Source organism: Phaethon aethereus, assembly GCF_964289735.1.
Source record: "Phaethon aethereus genome assembly, chromosome: 2".
NCBI lineage: Eukaryota > Metazoa > Chordata > Aves > Phaethontiformes > Phaethontidae > Phaethon > Phaethon aethereus.
In genome coordinates this window covers 20,865,038-20,882,072 of record NC_138582.1, presented here as the reverse complement: position 1 = coordinate 20,882,072, position 17,035 = coordinate 20,865,038, and positions in this window count along the sequence as shown.

Genomic DNA, 17,035 nt, shown 5'->3' with positions numbered 1-17,035 from the left:
AAAGTTAGGTGAATATCGCCTTGCGACCTCAGGTTAAAATTCACATTTGTCACTACAGGTATTTTGTCAGATGTTTGATGCTTAAATTATGATCATCTGCAGGGAAGGGGCGGAAAAGAAAGTCAGGAAACAGCCCATAAAACCAGTCTAGCTGGGTAAGTTTTTCCATGCTCTTCTTTTTGTAATAAGAAATGCTTGCCATGCCTTGTGCCTGCTTTTGAGTTCTCAGGATTGCCACCATGTGCCTGGATGTGATCTGCTTGGAGCAAAAAGCAGCAGGCACAGAAGAGGTCTAAGATCAGGCTGATAGGATCACAACATGTAGTTTTGTCAAGAAAGTCTACTTTTTACCCAGACTGCCCACTCCCTGTTTGGAAGAGGCCTGGAGAAAGGCAGAAGGCACTGTCTGCAGAAGGGAGACAGAGCAGGAGCTGTTGCCCAGCCAGCAGCAGTGCACCCAGCAGCTGCCGAGAGAAAGGAAAACCACAACTCACAACAATCAGCCATTATTAAGAGGAATATGGAAAGAAGGTAAAAATTCTGAAGTGCTAATCCTAAAGTTACACGGTGGGAAGGCAGCAAATCATCTTTCTTATCAGTGGTAACAGAAGCAATAGAATTGCAGTATGAAACTCTGCTGACAAGACTTAGAGCAGACTTCTCCATACCGCTGATGGTTTTCTCACTCACTCACTCTAGTCATATTCATTCTTGTATTACACTTCCTTCCTGGGAAATGCAAATCACCTTTGAATGAAGATGATTCCCCCAGAATCCCCACCATTCGTGTTCATGTCCAGGGTATGACTGAGATGTTCAGAACAGGAGCAGGATACTTCTCTGTCTCCAGAGGAGCCATCAGCGTCCATAAACTCTTCCAGACCTTCATCAGAACTCAGCCTTGGCCAGCCCCGTGTCAGATCCTGGCCACATTCATACTGCAGTTGCTGGGCCCAATTTATTTGGACATTCTCTACTGTCCTTGTGTGTATGGTTTGTACTGGTGGAGATACTGGACCTCCATTCAAGGCAAGAAGGAGCATATCTTGCCAACCTTGGAGAACACACTCCTAGCAAGTTCTGGGGACTGACTTTAGCTCTGGCAGAGCTGCATGGCAGTGTCATACTTTTCTATTAAATATGGGCAAGTTGCACTGTTTGGTACAGGCACATTTCCATTCACCTGTCTCATGACAAAATCACAGAATGGCTGAGGCTGGCAAGGAACTCTGGAGGCCATTTGCTCCAACACCCCTTCTCACCAGGGTCACCTAGAGCTAGTTGCCCAGGATTATGCCCAAATGGCTTTTGGATATCTCCAAGGAGGGGGACTCCACAAACTCCCTGGGCAACCTGTGCCAGTGTTTGACCATCCTCACAGTAAAAAAGTGTTTTTTATGTTCATATTGAATTTAATGCTTTTTAACTCGTGCCCATTGCCTCTCTCTCTGTCACTGAGTACCACTGAGAAATCTGGCTTCATCTTAGAATCATAAAATCATTGAGGTTAAAAAAGACCTCTAAGATCATCAAGTCCAACCATCAACCCAAAACCACCATGATCACTAAACCATTTCCTGAAGTGCCATGTCTACATGTTTTTTGAACATCTCCAGTGATGGTGACTCCACCACCTCCCCGGACAGCCTGCTCCAATGCTTGACCACTCTTTCAGTGAAGAAATTTTTCGTAATATCTAATCTAAACTTCCCTTGGCACAACCTGAGGCCATTTCCTCTTGTCCTATTGCTTGTTACTTGGGAGAAGAGACCAACACCCACCTCGCCACAACCCCCTTTCAGGGAGCTGTAGAGAGCGATAAGGTCTCCCCTCAGCCTCCTCTTCTCCAGACTGAACAACCCCAGTTCCCTCAGACGCTCCTCATAAGACTTGTGCTCTAGACCCCTCACCAGCTTCGTTGCCCTTCTCTGGATACGTGGCAGCACCTCAACGTCCTTCTTGTAGTGAGGGGCCCAAAACTGAACACAGGATTCAAGGTGCAGCCTCACCAGTGCCGAGTACAGGGGCACGATCACTTCCCTACTCCTGCTGGCCACACTATTGCTGATACAGGCCAGGACGCTGTTGTCTACCTTGGCCACCTGGGCACACTGCTGGCTCATATTCAGCTGGCTGTCAACCAGCACCCCCAGGTCCCTTTCTGCCGGGCAGCTCTCCAGCCACCCCTCCCCAAGCCTGTAGCGTTGCATGGGGTTGTTGTGACTGAAGTGCAGGACCCGGCACTTGGCCTTGTTAAACCTCATACAGTTGACCTCGGCCCATTGATCCAGCCTGTCCAGATCCCTCTGCAGAGCCCTCCTATCCTCCAGCAGATCAACAGTCCGACCCAACATGGTGTCATCTTCAAACTTACTGAGGGAGCACTCGATCCCCTCATCCAGAACACTGGTAAAGATATTAAGCAAGAGTGGCACCAAAACTGAGCCCTGGAGAACACCACTTGTGACCGGCCGCCAACTGGATTTAACTCCATTCACCATGACTCTCTGAGCTTGGCTGTCCAGCTAGTTCTTTACCCAGCAAAGAGTGCACCTGTCTAAGCCACGAGCCGCCAGTTTCTGCAGGAGAATGCTGTATCAAAGGCTTTTGTAAAGTCCAGGTAGACAACATCCACAGCCTTTCCCTCATCCACTAGGTGAGTCACCTGGTCATAGAAGGAGATCAGGTTGGTCAAGCAAGCCCTGCCTTTCATGAACCCATGCTGGCTGGGCCTGATCCTTGGTGACAATGTTCCCCCTGCATCCAATAAGAGACAGAGATTCACCTTGGCTCTCTTTTTGTTGTTAATATATTTGTAAAAACATTTTTTGCTATCCCTTACAACTGTGGCCAGACTGAGTTCTAGGTGGGTTTTTGCCTTTCTAATTTTGTCTCTGCTTGACCTAACAAGATACTTGTACTCTTCTTGAGTGGCCTTCCCCTTCTTCCAGAGGTGATAAACTCTCTTTTTTCTCCTGAGTCCCAGCAAAAGCTTCCTGTTCAGCCAGGCCGGTCGTCTTCCCTGCCAGCTTGTCTTATGGTACATGGGGACTGCCTGCTCCTGCACCTTTAAGAATTCCTTCTTGAAGAATGTCCAGCCTTCCTGGACAATCTTCTTCATTCCCTCCCATGAGGTATTTATTTTTACACGTGGGTAAAATCCCCCTGAGTCCTATCTTCTTCAGGCTGAGCAGTCCCCGCTCTCTCAGCCTCTCCTCATATGTGAGATGCTCCAGTCCCTGAATCATCTTTGTGGCTCTCTCCTAGACACTCCACTAAGGCCATGCCTCTCTTGAACTGGGGAAATGAGTGGTGGTTCTTCTGAGCTGGCACAGAAAGGACAAGCAAGATGGACACAGGCCTGAGACTGCTTAGGAAGCCCAAGGACAAAAGATCTGGACGTGGTTGTGGACAGCCTAATCAAGCTGATAGTCATGACTATTAGTCATGAACGTGCAATCCCAGATCCAGAAGAACAGAAGGTACATCAAAGTTACATGACAAATACTATTTTAACATCTAACCAGGTAGAGTCTGTTTATACTATGTCAGAAATTTGTCTGAGGTAGCTGTAGCATGTTTAATTAAATCCCAAATTGTCTGCAACAGTTTTTGCATTTGACACTGTAATACATATAGTATTGACTGAGAAGTTTATTCATTTTTATGATTTGCTTTTCCAGTCTTCCAGCAAGATACTCTGGAACTGGAGAGTTTTCATAAAAGCAAGAAGTACCTTAACAGATAAGACATGCCAGATCATCTAACAAAAATAATATAATAATTTTGGTTAAAAAATCCCCTCTCTATATATATTTCAAATGTCCAGATGGAAATTGGTGATGAGTGGTGTCCCTCAGGGGTCTGTATTGGGACCAGTGCTTTTTAATATCTTCATCAGTGACACAGACAGTGGGATGGAGCGCACTCTCAGCAAGTTTGCAGATGACACCAAGCTGAGTGGTGTGGTTGACACATCTGAGGGACAGGATGCCAGTTGACACACCAGAGGGACCTGGACAAGCTCAAGGAATGGGCACATGTGAACCTCATGAGGTACAACAACATCAAGTGCAGGGTCCTGCACCTGGGTCAGGGCAACCTGCGGTATCAGTACAGGCTGGGGGATGAAGCGATGGAGAGCAGCCCTGCCGAGAAGGACTTGGGGGTACTGGCAAATGAAAAGCTGGACATGAGTTGGCAATGTGTGCTCGCAGCCCAGAAAGCCAAGTGTATCCTGGGCTGCATCCAAAGCAGCGTGGCCAGCAGGTCGAGGGAGGGGATTCTGGCCCTCTATTCTGCTCTGATGAGACCCCACCTGGAGTCCTGCGTCCAGCTCTGGAGCCCTCAGCAGAGGAAAGACATGGACCTGTTAGGGTGGATCCAGAGGAGGCCACAAAAATGGTCAGAGGGATGGAACACCTCTGCTGTGAGGACAGGCTGAGAGAGTTGTGGTTGTTCAGCCTGGAGAAGAGAAGGGTCCCCTTATTGCAGCCTTCCAGTACTTAAAGGGAGCTTCTAAGAAAGATGGGGACAGACTTTTTAGCAGGGCCTGTTGCCATAGGACAAAGGGTAATGGTTTTACACTAGAAAAGGGATATTTAGACTAGATCTAAGGAAGATATTTTTCACATGCAGGTGGTGAACCACTGGACCAGGTTGCCCAGAGAGGTGGTAGATGCCCCATCCCATTCCAGGTCAGGTTAGATGGGGCTCAGAGCAACCTCTTCTAGTTGAAGATGTCCCTGCTTATTGCAGGGGGGGTTGGACTAGATGACCTTAAAGGGTCCCTTTCAATCCAAACATACTATGATTCTATGATTCTATGATATATCAAAAAAACCAGACTATGTATGTCATACATGTCCAGCATGAAACTGTGGACATACAAGAAAAATCCTGCAATACTGTATAAATTGTTCAAAGAAGTTTTAGAAGAAAACCATCCTTTGAGCCAATCACGTGAAGTTTGCAATTAGCATAGCTGTGCAGGAATGATTCCTTTTGCAGATAACTCGTATGTCTCAGCACTAGCTGATACTTCAGTCAAAATAAATTCACTTTGTTTCTCTGTTTACACTGCTAGGGAGTTTTGGTTAAACCAAAACCTTTCCATAAACTGCACTGTTTTGTATACAAGGTACAGAAATATTTGTGTTTTGGTTAGTAGCTTCTCCATTAATAGTTTGTTTCCTTTTCTTGGAGATAGCTGGTTTGCTTTGAATAAAACAAACATTGATTATAAGGGAACGACTCTCAAACTTGCTGGGGCAGACTTGCTCCAAAAACCATTTAGGGAGTGCAAAAACAGAAAAAGGAAAAGCCACCCTCGTGCTTTCTTGAGAGGTGAGATATTGAAGTTCAAATCCTTGTTCTAAATCATGAGAAAGAGGGAATTAAGCCTGCTGAGGAGTGTCTCAGGCATGTGCTCACACTATACAGCAGACATATCTCTCTCCATTTTTTTTGTTTGTTTTCCTGCTAGACCAGGTCTCACAGGTATGTTCAGAGAGTGCCCACCACGCAGGACGGGTGCCACGTGCACGCCAGGCAAAGGAACACACCCTCAGCTCTTGCAAAGCTCAGCCCGCATGCACAAAATCGGGATTTAGCCATGTGGGGAATTCTGAAGTCTCAAGGGTTAGATTGCAGCTGTGGAAGGCATGGCAGGTTTAAATTTTGGATGTAGGCACCTGAAAGTGGAAGGAGGATTTTGTGTCGCTAATTCATCCTGTGGGGTCACAGGACAAATGATGTAACAGTTACCAAAGATATTCCCCAAACACTGTGATCCCACTGCCTGGCTGAAGAAAGATGGATGAATACTGGCTGTTCTTACACATTTCTGCCTGTTAAACTAACACAACCTAGTGTGTTAAATAACACAATTCTTCGTTCTGAATTCTTTCTCTATCCATAGTGTTATGGTTGAAAGCAAACATTAAAAATGAAGAAATCATCATAATCTAAGTCTTAGGGGGTCTGAGTAAATGTCGTGGAAAACCTCCCATAGACTTGATGCCAGACATAAAAGTATAGTTAGCTACACTGTTCACTTGAAAGCCAGAGAGGCAATTTTGGGCATGTCCTCCAGGACAATATCGCTGTAGCATCTATGGCAGGTTCATACTTTTTTATATTTACAGTGCAATCCTAACATTGCTATAGGTTGGGGAATTTTAAGACACAGATTAAATCTGCGCGGCAAGTGTAATTGCAAGGGTAAGCCAGCAGACAGGTAGTAGAGAAGAGCCAGCAGTTTGGGCTTCACCGCAGGCTGTGCAACCCTGCTGAGGACACTGAGACCTTTCTGAGATTCTTCATCTGTGCTAAGTCTTACAACGTAGCATCCTCATTGCTACTGGTTTCTAGATCAGGTAAATTCAGGCTGGCATGGATACACTCTCATGCAATGGTCACACCTCTGTTTTGTGGAGGACATTCTTAGCTCTGTGAATGCTTTACGTTGTCCAAGCCCTGTTCACATACAGCTATTTACAAAAATTTTTATGGGAAGATCAGGTGGATCTAAAGAATAGGCTTAAGCACCTAATTCTTCAGTGAACTTTGTACCTTCTCCGTTCGCCATTTTGACAGATGCCTCTGGGAAGGGGCTTGCGGAAAGATCCTGAAAGCAGGTCTGGGGTTGGAAACTGCTAACACAACAGCTACACTTCTCGTTTGATATTCCAGGCCATTTGACAGCATCAAGACACATGAGCCACCTATAGTGCTTGGAACAACTGCGGTCTGCAATTTTTTATCCTCATTTTAGATCAATCTAGCAATAATAAACTGATTCTTATGGTTCCTGGCAGGCTGCCCCAGTATGAGAAATATTCTCTCCCTTGTTTAAACTAAGGATCATTCAGCCAGACCTCTCCTCTAGCTCTGGGAGGTTTGGACTGTGGTGACTTCTTGCTCTTGGCCATCCCTACATCATGTTATTTATTTGTGGCATTTTGTATAAGAGCTCCTATGCAAATCCTAGTCTGGAGCCTTTGTCTGAAGGATATTGAGACCTGCAGTGTGCCGTTCCCCCAGTGTCAAGCCTGCTTTGATGTTACTTAATAAATCACCCTTCCAAACACAAGAGAAAAAATATAAGTATGTTGGAAATTTAAAATTGGATCTTTTCTGTCATTCTTCTCTCATCACAAATAAACCAAAAAGAAAAGAAAGACGTTTGTGGTACTAGAAGCCTTTGGATTGTTATAAGTACTAACCAAAACCTCCAACAATCTGCCAACCAGACTACTTTCTTCAAGCTTATTATTCCATTTCTGTTTCTGCCATTTAACTCCTCAACTGTAATATTTCCATGCAAACAGCATGGTGTGCCCAAAATATCTTATCTTACATTAGAAAGAAAACAAATTTTTTCAGGGAGGACACTGTATCTCTTTTCCCCCATATGGCTGCAACTGTGCAAACCCAAAATGGTTTCTCTCTTGGCAGGCAGGTGGGATTCCTAATGAGCCAACACACAGAAAACAGATAAAATTAAGAGACAAAGACCAGAGCCTATTTTATCCTCTTTCTTTTCCCATCATGCCTTGTCCAGCTCTTACATCCCCATTATTACCACTAACTAAAGCCGACAGTTATTGAGAAATTACGTTTCAAACAATGTCGTTGGCTGATGAGCCCCATACGTTGATGCAAATTTAACATTTCTCCCCCATATTCATGGCTATCAACAATTTTTATTTTGTCCGTATCTCTGCTCTAATTTCCTCCTAACTTTGCCTAGTACTTTCTGTTTCTTCTTATCTGACAGCTTCTTTTCTCCCTCTTTTTCAATAACATGCTTCATGTCCTTTCACACTGTCTTTGTACCTTCCCCAGGCTTCTCCTCCAGTTGCTACATCCTGTTTGTTTGGACATCCCTTTCAAACACCCTTCTGGAGTGGAGGCTTCCCCATGCCTTCCCTTCGCATCCTTTATCTTTGCTCCCTCATACGAGTCCATAACAACTCCTCAGTTCAAGAATGATACAGCTGGAAAAACTCACGGGGGGCAAATACTGCATCTCAGATTCCCCATTGCTCTGGAACCGGCGATTTTGTGTTGATACATCCTGCACAAATTGATGGGTACTGTTAGTTAAATAGAGGGATCCTGACAGCTGATACATACTCTTTTATATCCTATTTACTTTTCTCACAAGTGTAGAGTTAACACATAGAGGGGGTGAAAGAGAGGAGGGTTGTGTTGGCTCTCCTTATGGGATCACCTCAGAACCTGTAGAGCAAATGCAGATAAAGAGAACGTGGTGGGGTATTCGTATATGTGGGCTTAAACTACCACAACGTATACCTCTTTGTGGCTCCGTCTGCCTACATGTTCAGCAGTGCCACTGAGTCTGGCTCTATACATGAGTAAAGCACATATATGATAGCCCATTCATAATGTTTAATATATAATTTTGCTTATTTTTTTCCCCAGGAAAATTTTTTAGTATTTTATCAGCTTTCAGTTCTGCTGACTTCTAACAAGCCTTTTTGGGGAATCTTTTTTTTCTGAGCTGGTTTTGGTGGTGAGTAGGAGTGAAGAAAGAAATTCAATAAGCCTGCAGGCAATTGCTGTACTGGCAGTGTGCATTGCTTTTCATTTTGGAATTGGCATGAAGGCCCTCCAAGTAACACAAGCTCTCCTTTTTGACAGAATTGACAGATAAATTATATAACAAGATGCAGTCGGATAGTTTTTTTGGGGGGATGAGGATTGAGTGAAGTCAAAATGGAAAGCTCATTTCACATCAGGGGTATTCCTTCCATGTACTATTAAAATAAATCACCTTTGATCCAAAAGGCTCCTATGGCACTTCACAAAATGTAGCCAGGATTTGAAATGACGTGGCTGTCTAAATTATGTTCCTCAATCTACAGTGGGACGTACCAGCAAGAACTCAACAATCACAAGTGTTTGTCTCACAAATTCTATTTACTTGGCAGGGCAGGGTGCTGGAAATTATTAGTACCTTTGAGCTGTGCAAGTAATTTTAGCTGAAACTGTATATTCTTTGAAAACACTGATTGACTTTATACAAGAACTTAATAACTAACCATGTTGAAAGCCAAAATAGATGAGTGTCCTTGTTTCTTCTAACTTAATTTGAACCTCCTGGAGTCCCACAGAAATTCCCTGACATTTCCCATTCTTGGTAACACTTGCTTTATATTCAAATCATACAACATATTAGACTATATTTTTCATACTAGTAACTTCCAATTAATGTTTTTAAAGCTTTCAAAGCTGTCTGCCCTGAGTGAGTTTCAGATCTTTCAGGAAGACGTATAAGGCAGTATGAAGTGAGGAATGGAGAGGAAAAGAAGTTGAAATAAGCTTTTTCCTACATACACTGTAAGAAAGAAGAAGTAAGGAAGTAAGAAACTAACACAGTAAGAAAGGCATGGCATTAAACAAATAGTCCCTAGTTAGGTCAAAAACAAAGCTACAAAAAAGAAATAAACAGGTTGCTCATCATTCTATACACTGCTCAAAACTCAAAATTTTCTGTATTACAAACAAAAATTCTTTGTTCTTTTCCAAAAACCATTAGGAAAGTGGTTTATACATAAAGGAAATTATACAACACAAGGTTCATATAAGAGGGAAGGATGAACTACAGTTCCATGTAGTTTAAGATTAACTCTTATTGTCTAAATGTCATCACCTTCTTGCCTCCTCAAAAATACATCAATCTGGCATCATAAATGGGGCTATAAGAAAGACGGGGACAGACTTTTTAGCAGGGCCTGTAGTGATAGGACAAGGGGCAGTGGTTTTAAACTAAAAGAGTGTAGATTTAGACTAGACATAAGGATGACATTTTTCCCAGTAAAGGTGGTGAACCACTGGCACAGGTTGCCCAAAGAGATGGTAGATGCCCCATCCCTTGAAACATTCAAGGTCAGGTTGGACGGGGCTCTGAGCAACCTGGTCTAGTTGGAGATGTCCCTGCTCACTGGTGGGGAGGTTGGACTGGATGACCATTAAAGGTCCCTTCCAACCCAAACTATTCTATGATTCTATGGTCAGGGGAAGAAAAATGTTCCTTAAAGCAGTAGAAATAGGGGGAAAAAACCCCCAAATTAAATATCACCTGAACAATTATTATCAAATAATACATTGCATTTCCGTGGCCTCTACTGTACAAGGATATGAAAACATAATGAAATAATTGAATTAATTAATATCCTAATACTCCAAAAAGGTACTTTAACTTTTAATTCCTAAGTGCAGACACAAAAACAACATGTTTCTTTTCTGTGAGATTAAACAAGAAATATGTGTACAAGCCATGTATAGAATCTTAATTCTTCCACAGCCAGCCTCGTCATTTGAATGACAAGGTTGATACCTCTACACATTCAGTAAATGGCTCTTTGGCACAGCACAATTTTTCCTTAAACACGATAACCTCTGACCACTAAGGGCCAACAATTAAGTGTTCCCAACATAGGTATAAATAGATAGTTGTCATAAACACTCCCACATACCTCACCTAGGGTCATTATTAAAGGAATACAATCTGCACACTCACAGCTTTTAAAAACTCACGTAGTGCAGCTTCCAGCCCATGGCTGTTTCAGCCAAGCCAGCCATAGCTGAGAAGCACAGCCAGCACCTTTCCACACTTCAGTTGCAGTGTGTACAAGCTCTCACAAGCATCCAATTTTTTTTTTTTTTAATGACAAATTCTTCCATGTACATTGGATAATCATTGCAACAGCCTATTGAAACAAGTTTAAACTTTTATGATTTTTGCATTAAAATTTCTCTTCATGGCCAGATTAACGTATGCAGGGTTGGTTAGTTCCAGGAAGACAAGCTCCAACATCACAATCATCTAATTCATACAAGTTTTCAAACTTCTTAAGCTGTGGAATTTGTTATAGTGCATTATGATTTTCACCATAGAATCATAGAATATTTGGGTTGGAAGAGACATTTAAACATCATCTAGTCCAACGCCCCTGCAATGAGCAGGGACATCTTCAACTATATCAGGTTGCTCAGAGCCCCGTCCAACCTGACCTGGAATGTTTCCAGGCATGGGGCATCTACCGCCTCTCTGGGAAACCTGTGCTGGTGGTTCACCACCCTCACTGGGAAATATTTCTTCCTTATATCTAGCCTAAATCTACCCTCTTTTAGCTTAAAACTGTTACCACTTGTGCTGTCGCAACAGGCCTTGCTAAAGAGTCTGTCCCCGTCTTTCTTAGAAGCCCCTCTAAGTGCTGGAAGGCTGCAGTAAGGTCTCCCCGGAGCCTTCCCTTCTCCAGGCTGAACAACCCCAACTCTCTCAGCCTGTCCTCACAGGAGAGGTGTTCCATCCCTCTGATTATTTTGGTGGCCTCCTCTGGACCTGCTCCAACAGGTCCATGTCTTTCCTGTGCTGAGGGGTTTTACCCGGTACCCACAACTACCAGTCACCATAATACACATAAGGCAAACCCTCACATGAAATATATTTTGGGACACAGTGGATGAAGAAGTTTAGTCCATACCATTGGCACAGTGTGGATGAGTGAGGTGTGCTGTGCTTGGCTAGTCTGCTACCACGTAGCCTACTCTTGCACAGGGGGAAATAGGGATTGTATATAGCCTGAATTCAAAACACCCTCCTATCACTGAGGATGCACTGAGCAAAAAAACAAATACAGCACCTACGAAGATGTGTGCGGAGTGCAGTCAAAGAAGATGCCGCGGTGTAGCTTCTCTCCCTTACCCAGGCAGCTAAAAAACCAGGCTATCCTCTGCTTGAACAACTTAATGTGAGTATCTTTGGATAGATATAATTCAAGGATGGTTTTGCTCTTTGTAAAGCATTGTTCATTCTCATACAAAATAGTCATTAAGAGGCTTGTAGCTTTGCATTTTCATATATTTAATTTATAGCTTGTTTAATCAGGACTGCTGATTAAAATCAGTGCTTTTAGCTGGCACAGTCTTAGGCCGTAAAAACTAGTGACGACTTGGAGTAGAGAACAATGTGACTTCCTTTCCAAGCTGCTGCTGAGATTTTGCTTAAACCTTTATTCTAATGTACAGTTCACAGACGTCTGATTTGGCTTTCCTCTCAGATATTAAAAGTTACATAATTATCAGCTAATTGCAGAGAAGATTAGGAGTTCCTCATGCCATTCTTCCACGTGTACATGCTATAAAAGGAGCCCATTACCAGAGGCAGCACTGTTCCCCTTACCACTACCCTCCTCTTTTAAATAAAAGTCCTTGAATGGCTTTTGCAGGCTTAATTCCTGATGGCATTGCTGCAGTAAGAATTGAGAAGATATTTATTGAAACTATTAAACATTTTATTTAAAAAATTACAAAAATGACAACACATCTTCTCTAAATGAGTGTAGAAATGAAACATTTTAACCCCCAGAGAATCATAGCTTTACATGTTACACTTGTTTAAAGAGAACAATACAATATTTATTTTCTACAGAAGAATGAAAACTTGAAAATATAACATTGTAACAGCACAACAAATTTACTGAAAAAATAAACCAACTTTGTTCAAAAAGAGTCCTTGCAGCAAGGGAAGTACAAGACTTCTCCATCTTCCACCTTCCTTCCTCCATTCCAAATCAGAGGAAGGAGAGGGAAGCCTTAAAATGTTCTTCCTCTCTCTCTTTTCCAAGGGCTTTTAGCAGTTACGACAAATGTTTTTGTAAAAGCAAAGCAAAAACAAGAGGCACGAAGTGGATCTTCTCTTCCTGTAATTTAAAGAGAACAACTACTCTTGGATGTTTATAAAATATACTACTAATGAGATTCCTAAAGCTCAGTCGATGGGAAGCTATGATGGAAGCAATTGTCATGCCTGAAGTTAAGTTTCATCTACTGCCAACTCATGCCCTGGCCAGCTTCCTCTGTCAGCCAAGAACATGCTTCCCCCTCCCCATGTAATTCAGTCATAACTCAGTCATTCTGTGAAGACCTCCTAGGTTCACCCTGCGAGGAAGACAGCATGTTACCAGTATCAGTGGTGACAAGCTCTGCTGAGCACACATCCAGACACGCAGAAAAACCATTTGGCGAGCATCGGCAGGGCAGATCGCGGTTACAGCACAGTCACGTGCGTCCCATGAGAGGGCTCATGCTTTGAGATTTAGGATCAACAAGACTTTCCTCTCTGAATAGCAGTGCTGGCACATACAGAAAAAAAATAGCAGACTAAATTCTTACTAGGCCAGTGAAAGATTTACTTCAGAGAGTCACCTGGAAGCCCTTCACAGCTGACAGTATACCAACATTTTGAATGAGTCGTTCTCACTGAATAATTAAGGTTGGAAAGGACCTCTAAGACCATCAAGTCCAACTGTCAACCCAACACCGCCATGCCCACTAAACCATGTCCTGAAGTGCCATGTCTACACATATTTTGAACGCTTCCGGTGATGGTGTCTCCACCACCTCCCTGGGCAGCCTGTTCCAATGTTTGACCACTCTATCAGTAAAGAAATTTTTCCTCATGTCCAATCTAAACCTCCCCTTTCACCCATCAAAGCCAGGTGAGATATATGTAACTTAAGAAAATGATTTTAGCAACATTACTCTAACTGCACAACAACAGATGGGCTTCAGAACACATGCACTCCTCTCCAACCATAAAGCCACCTTTTAAGTTTTTGTTTTTATTTTTATTTTGACACCAACTCTTTCAAAACTTCTAGGCAGAGACAATGCCAGGTAACTGACAAAAGTAAAACAAATGATTTGTTTTAAAAAATCCTTTAATCTGAAATCAGAATTTCAAAAAATTGGAAACATTACTTACAACATACTTGTAGGTACACGAGATAACACCAGTGAACTCTGAATTACTCTGAATTTTATATAATTTTTATGATTTCTATTTTAGTGAACTTACTAGCAAATCTCTCTTCTGGAAAGTGATATGAATCTTCATTTTGAACTCCTTCTGAAACCTACATAGCTGTGTACTTAAGTCAGTGGCTTCAGTGATCACTGCACTAGGATTTATACCCCTCTCCACACCAAAAAAAAAAAAAAAAAAATCAACCCACAAAAGCATTAGTCTGCATTACTGCAAGTTGAATAAACTTCATACTTTGAGCTTCCTAGAAAGGACTGGAAAAGAAATGCCTCATGATCATTTACTGCATGTGAACATAGCAAAAATGGTTTTTTTTGAGCTGGACTGAGCTCTTTAATGAGGGACCCTTTGAGCAATACAGTAGCTTGTTGGTGCAATGTCCTGGTTTCAGCCAGGATAAAGTTAATTTCCTTAACAGAAGCTAGTGTGAGGCTGCGTTTTAGATTTGGGATGAGAAAATGTTGGTAACATGCTGATGTTTTGAGCTGTGGCTAAGCAGTCAAGGACAGTCCAGCTTCTCGTGCTGGCCTGCTAGCAAGAAGGCTGGGGGTACACAGAGAGCTGGGAGGGGACACAGCCAGGACAGCTGACCCAGGCTGGCCAAAGGGGTATTCCCTACCATATGACATCATGCTCAGTATATAAAGCTGGGACAAAGAAGGAAAGGGTGGGGGGACATTCAGAGTAATGGCCTCTGTCCTCCCAAGAATCCATTACGCGTGATGGAGCTGGAGATAGTTGAACAGCTGCCTGCCCAGGGGGAGTAGTTTTGCTTTGCTTGCGTGCGGGGTTCTTGCTTTACCTATTAAACTGTCTTTACCTAAAACCATGAGTTTCCTCACTTTTACTCTTCCACTTCTCTCCTGTGTCCCACCATGGGGGAGTGAGCGAGGGGCTGTGTGGTGCTGAGTTGCCATCTGGGGCTAAACCACAACATGCAGGAATTCAAGTGTAGGAATGACAAAAAATATTTTAATGCACAATACATTTACAGGAGGCACTGTAAGACTTTGAACTGAGGTTTTCCTGTAAGGTTTACACATGGGAAAAAAATCCTCAGGCCTCAACCACTGTTCATGTAACTCACATTTCACTCAGTATCTGAGGGGAAACTACCAAGAATTTAAGCAGTGCTACAATCTTCACATACCTTTTCCATGTATGCACACCTGACAAAGGGAAAAGTCCAAAAAAACCAGAATGGAAAGCCAGGAGCAAAATACCATGTAAGCATCAGATGTTTCTGAACTCTATTTAAGTAAATTGTTCCTGTCAACATTAAAGCTGCATGCATGTGGGCCAGTTCCCTGCTGTTTACAAAAAACATTCCATCTCATTTTAAAATTCTTTAATTATTACACAACAGTGCTTTTGTGATTGTGTTCTCAAACAGGGAACATGGCTATTTATGCAATCTGGATTGTTCTAGAGTGAGCGTTTTGGGGCTATAGTGATATAGAATGGATCTACAGTTTGTGATTTAGTCATTCTCAAGAGAAAACTTGAGGGACAGTAAGAAACTTGGCATAAAGAGCATGCTCAACCTGAGGAAGCTCTGCTCTCCAAAGGCAACTTGCTAACTTGAGCTCCAATTCAGACTCTTCATCCCATCACAGGAACCAATTCTATACATAAATAAGTGAACCCTTGTGCTGTAGGCCAGCTTTTTTGCATTGGTATATGTAGTCCAGCAACACTCTGCCTTTAACTGTGTATTTACATCACCTCTCAAATTCCATCTGCTACACCAGCAGTATTGACAGTCGTAAGAGAAAAAAGACATAGTTAAGCACAATGAACCACATTTATTACAGCTGGATCAGTTCTTCCAAGGCACAGACAGTTGCGCCGCACAAGGGGTTTGGACAAAAGGAGCATTGCGTGACAGCAAGAACAACTGACCAAGGAGCATACACAGGAGAAAGTGTAAAAGAAGCTGCCTGCAGAATCAAGAGTGCCTACTGAATGCGCTAGTAACCAAAAACTAATGCCTTCTAGGAAAAACATTTAAAGAAACAATCATTAATTATATCCCTACCCCACACATATCCCAGTTCTAATTTTATTCTTCCACAGCCTTTTATGTAATGGTAGAACATTTCTCCCTGCAAATGCCCTGTACACCTATTACCTTCTAAATTATGATCTTCACTACGATTTTTGCCCCCTTTTTCCCCACCTTCTCTGTTTTTATAAATGTAAGCACTATAGGATTAGACTGTTAGACTAAAGTTATTATCCAGCAGATGATTTAGTCTAACTTCTCAGAAGAGAAAATTGACAGTTAGACTTCTAAATCATCTGCTGGAAACCACTTCTATTACTGTATTAAAGTATATATAAAAATAAGTTATTAGTAGTATGTCTATTAATAAATACAACAAATTAAGTAATAAAATAATTTAGACTGGAAAGGACCTCTGAAGGTCAGAGTCCAACACGCTGCTGAAAGCGGGTCTAAGTCTATCAAGACGGTCAGATACTTACAAAGTAGAGCATCTCCAGTGATGGAGATTCCACAACCTCTCTGCATGACTGGTTCCACTGCTTGATCATCTTCACAGTAAAAAGAAATTTTAAAAAAATTTTTTACTCCCCCTTAAATCCAACTGGAATTTCCCCGTGTTCCAATTTGTGCCCATTGCCATTCATCCTGTCTCCATGCACTTTCAAGACCAGCCTTGCTGTGAATCCTCCCATTGAAGGGACTGATGACAGCAATAAAATCTGCACTTCACCTTTTCTTAAGGCTGAACATCACTCGTCTCTGTTTCTCCTTTTATGTCACATACTCTTGTCTCCTCACCATTTTGGTATCTCTCCACCGGACTTGCACCAGAGGATCAGTATCCACCTTGCATTAGGAAGACCAAAGTTGGCCACAGTACTCCAGCAGTGTTCTCACAAGGGAAGGAATAATTTCTCTAAACCTGCTGGCTCTCCTCGTTGCTAATAAAGGTGTGGTTCCGCTTTGAGCATGTCTCCTTCCACAAGGGCATCTCCTGACTCGACTTGTGTTCACCTCACTGTCTACCATATCCCCAAGTCCTTTTCTGGAAAGTTGCTTTCTATTTAGTCCATGACCCCTGCCTGCACTGCTGCATGAGGTTATTCCATCCCAGATGGAAGACTTGACACTCAGCTTTGCTGAGCTTCAGGATGCTCCCATCAGCCAAT